Source organism: Camelina sativa, chromosome 12 (genome assembly GCF_000633955.1).
Source record: "Camelina sativa cultivar DH55 chromosome 12, Cs, whole genome shotgun sequence".
NCBI classification, from domain to species: Eukaryota; Viridiplantae; Streptophyta; class Magnoliopsida; order Brassicales; family Brassicaceae; genus Camelina; species Camelina sativa.
The window spans coordinates 7,312,484-7,317,712 of record NC_025696.1 but is presented as its reverse complement, the minus strand read 5'-3'; positions in this window follow the sequence as shown (position 1 = coordinate 7,317,712).

Sequence of the window (5,229 nt, the reverse complement as noted above, 5' to 3'; positions counted from 1 at the left end):
TTATATTAAAAGACAGTGGGCCTTCCCAAATGGGCTTGGTCTATAGAATACAAAACAAGAGTCCAACAGATACAAAAAAAAAAACGACGTCGAATCTATCGCCGGAAAAGGGGATCGGATCCTGCTGTAAAGACCTAAGACAGATGCTCGTGCTATAGCTCCGGTGGTTGCAAGACCGACGGCTTTGCGGCGGCTTCACCAGTTCGAATCCCATGACGGAAGCAACCAAGAACCATCGAGTTTTCATCTTCGGCGAGACCACCTGACCTGCTACAGATCTTCCGACCAGTACAAACACCCGATCTCAGACTCCGCGAAGTCAGGTCCCGTTCCTAGCAATCCGCTCACTCGGATCTAGCACCTCCCTTCCAGCTCCGGCGGCCATTGCTTCCTTAGATTGCAACTCTTCAATCCGGTCCGGTGGAGACAGACCCGTGGCGGTATACAGATGATGGTGGCTCAGTCCACCCTCCGTACCCCGAGATCCCACGAGTGCCCAGAAGATGCCAACCTCCATGGTTAACCACCGTGACACTGCAGCTCAACCCTCCTGACTCCTAGCCGACTTCCGCCGCAAACCACAGCTAGGATTTGGCGGATGAGCCCCGAGAAAAACTCCACCGCGAGCTACCGCGACTTGATCAGGAGTTTCCGGACCACCAAACCAGAAGCCACAGTCGCATCGGTTGGGAGTCAAAACCACACCTCAGCTGCCGGAGAAGAGAAGCACCTACCTCTGTCTTCCTCTTGCAGATCCAAAGCCTACAAGTAAGTGCCGCCCTTCTTACCTGTCAAAGCCAAACTCAACCCGCAGGTAGCGTCTCGGCTGGAATGAGGAGAATCCTCACTACTCATCTAGAGCCATCGAACCCACCGGGAAAGAAGACCAACACACAAAGATCCCAAACCAGATCTGCTAGTTCTAATCACGGATCCGATGCCGTCCTTAAGCATCTTCCCCGAATCTTCACCAGCAGCCGCCACCAAAGGAATCTTCGCTTCACGCACCGGTGACTCACCGGAACCACCAACCCGAGCGACCAGAACAAGACGGAGGACCACCTCACCGAGAGAGAAAGCGAAACAGAAGTAAGAAACTAAGTAAAACAAGGAGGGAAAACCCTCTCTGGCGCCGGAAGGGCAAGCCGGAGAGGCAAAAAATCGAGATCTAAAAGTTGAGTTTAGAGAGAAAAGAGAGAAAAATATTATTTAGAGAGAGAGAAAAACTAATTATATGCCTTCGTTCTTCCCGTTTCACGATCTGTTTTCTTATCTCTGTGATATCTATATAAATTTTATCGTACATGGCGACGTTGTATGTGTCGTGATGTTTCATTTATCTCATTCTTTTAAGGATGGTCTCAGAACTTTGACAAGAAAAAAAAAAAGAAAAAAAACAAGATGGTCTATGCACGAATAAGATGAGGATCTCTGTTTTCTGCATGCTAATATTTTAGTATAGTTTACTAATTATTTATTTAGATACTATTTAGAGTTATATTCCCATAATAGTGGCCACGATATGTTCTTCCTTAAATGATTTGAAATGTTAAGTGAATAAGTGAAACGACAGTCATATTGATGAAAAACGTTAGAGGCAAGTAAATTACTAGTCATACTTCAAACTGATTTTCCAATATATTAAGTACGACGACATTGATGTGATGTAAGCTACGAAGATAAAATAAAAAGTGGATATGAGCTATATAGTATAATTAAAATTTAGATGTTACATTCATAGATAATCTTTAGAGAGTTTAATTGTGTTACCCTCTTTATGACCCATCTTGTCAACTTTTTTTTAGACACATGAATATTAATCCTGGCCTCGCCCATGAAGCTTTCTAACTACTTAATGGGAAGTAAAGCTAATTAATCATGGCCGGTAAAAAAATTATCATATATTATATATTTTGAGTGTAATGAAATATTGAAAAGGTGAAAACCGACACACTCATTTTATTGGTTAGTAGCATGTGATTTATGTCCATACCCATCAATTCTGTTAGTTGTGTAATAAACTTTGTTGTCTTAAAGTGTTCTTACTCAAATCATATGGTCTTATTTAAGATATTTAATCCAACCTTTTTAGTCTTTTACTATATAGTATAAAAAACGACTCAGTTTTATGTGTTATAGTATAAAAAACGACTCAGATATATATTATATATTAATGAGATATTTTAATAGCAGATTATCATAAACATTGTCTTATTGATTAACCTAAAAAATGTAAGAAAACGAGTAAATTAGAAATTTAGAAACCAACTTGTTCCAATATATTCGCACAAAACAATAGATGTACAGGTTACCAGAAAAGGAAAAGAAGAAAACCCTATATACGGCGAGATATTCAATCTTCTTGCAAATCTGAAGAAAAATATGTGTCCAAGTCCCTGCTTTCAAGTCTATATGAAGGTTTGAGAAAAGTGATATGCAACTAATGAAGATACGATCGGTCGATTAGACTATGAAAAATTAAATATTTGATTGACTCGACCGCCTTCTCATGCGAGAAAAGAAAACATATTAAAAGTCGAATAGTATTATATATATAGATATAAAAGGTGGAATTGACCCCCAAAACCAGTGATGGCTTTAGCCCAAATTACAAATACATAATTTTTTTTGTTGTATTTGAACTCCCTACATAGCTATACATAGGTAACCAGAGCAATCTAGAGACAAAATCCCTTAAAACGTTGACCCAAAAAATCCCTTAAGCATTGGTGACTCATGGACTCTTCCCAGTACTAATCAATGATTATGTAGGCATCAATAAATACAAGTCGTACTTAACATAAAAGAGTTAACTCAACGTAACAATACTCACAATTTAGCCCTTTTTCAAAAAAAAATAAAAACGATACTCGCACGCAATCTGATATACATACACTAACAGTAATACCAGTCAAATGTATTAGGATAGTTATTATGATACTCCTTCTGTTTCATAATATGTGTCATTTTGACACTTTGCACATAAATTAATAAAACATATTAAAATATTTCTTATACCCTTAAAAATGAAATTGACTCTTGATATTCTTCAATGAATATGAGGTTAAAATTGGAAATTTATGCTTAATTTTATATTAAAAATTTAAAATGACACTTATTTTGAAACAAAAAAATCAGGCTAGAATGACACTCTTTGTGAAACAGAGGAAGTAACAAATTAACAATCAGTATATGGAAAAAAACCAGTTTTGTCCTTCGGATTGTTGTTAGGGATGTTACATTAATGCAAATTATAACGCAACATATATATTGATGGAGTGGTAAACTATAAAAGTGTATATGTGCGTAGCATATAAACATATACCTTGAATCTTTCTCAAAAATGTTAATCTTTTAAGTTCAGCCAAAACGTTAAATCTTTTAACGTTTGCAGAAATATGTAACTAATTAACTCACTTCACCCAAATGGATATGATGAAACCAATTGATAGATGGAGACATACAGACCAATTATATTATGTGAGAATGCATTCATTATTATACTTCTTTAGAATTTTTTTTATCCCAAAGAGTAAATAAAACTTTTGGAGAGCAAAAGTAGAATGAAATTAATAATAGAGTAATGAAGACAAACGAGAGAAGACATGAAACGCAAATCGTCAATGCTTCTTTCAATCTCAAGAGCTTTTGCCCTATTTTAGTGGGTTACTTTAATAGTTACCTCTCAAATTGTCAAAAGATAAGGATAAAACTAAAACATCTCCATTCACTTTTCGACATATGGATTCTTTATATACCTTTTACTTTCTTCTCCCACGAACGAATCTATTTCCAAACCAATAAATGATGTCATGACTCCCAATTCACATCGCATCAAATAATGCTCGAAAAGTTGAATCCAGAATTTCTTATTAGACTAATTGATAACAAAAACAATATTTTGTAAAACAATATTATGGAAATTATTAATTTGTATCAAAAGAAAAAAAAAGTTTGTTTGATGACAAAATAGAATANACAAATTAACAATCAGTATATGGAAAAAAACCAGTTTTGTCCTTCGGATTGTTGTTAGGGATGTTACATTAATGCAAATTATAACGCAACATATATATTGATGGAGTGGTAAACTATAAAAGTGTATATGTGCGTAGCATATAAACATATACCTTGAATCTTTCTCAAAAATGTTAATCTTTTAAGTTCAGCCAAAACGTTAAATCTTTTAACGTTTGCAGAAATATGTAACTAATTAACTCACTTCACCCAAATGGATATGATGAAACCAATTGATAGATGGAGACATACAGACCAATTATATTATGTGAGAATGCATTCATTATTATACTTCTTTAGAATTTTTTTTATCCCAAAGAGTAAATAAAACTTTTGGAGAGCAAAAGTAGAATGAAATTAATAATAGAGTAATGAAGACAAACGAGAGAAGACATGAAACGCAAATCGTCAATGCTTCTTTCAATCTCAAGAGCTTTTGCCCTATTTTAGTGGGTTACTTTAATAGTTACCTCTCAAATTGTCAAAAGATAAGGATAAAACTAAAACATCTCCATTCACTTTTCGACATATGGATTCTTTATATACCTTTTACTTTCTTCTCCCACGAACGAATCTATTTCCAAACCAATAAATGATGTCATGACTCCCAATTCACATCGCATCAAATAATGCTCGAAAAGTTGAATCCAGAATTTCTTATTAGACTAATTGATAACAAAAACAATATTTTGTAAAACAATATTATGGAAATTATTAATTTGTATCAAAAGAAAAAAAAAGTTTGTTTGATGACAAAATAGAATACAGTATATATTGTAAAAATTTATTCTTGATTCTACTTGTAGATTTTACATTTGTCCCTCCTATGTTGTGTTGTTATTGATTGATTCTTATTTATTGAATTTTATTTCCGATCCAATATAACTATATTATTAGTTATTATCACTAAAATTAGTTTAGGAAAAGAACGATCAAGATCAACTAACTACTAGGTTAAAGTCTTTAAACAAAAAGAAAGAAAAAAGACTAACAATAAAAGTTGTGTTGTTGCAATAGAATGGTTCCATCATTAGTGACCTGGCTCCTTATTTTTAATTTATAAGCATGATGCTTAAAAGCTAAAGAAAGTTTAAGGATTATATTATACACACATGCACTGATGCACAAATATCTACATATTGAAAATCCCATGATTTATGTCACTTAACTACATTTAGATTCGATTTGCATCAAAAGATGAGAAAATATGGA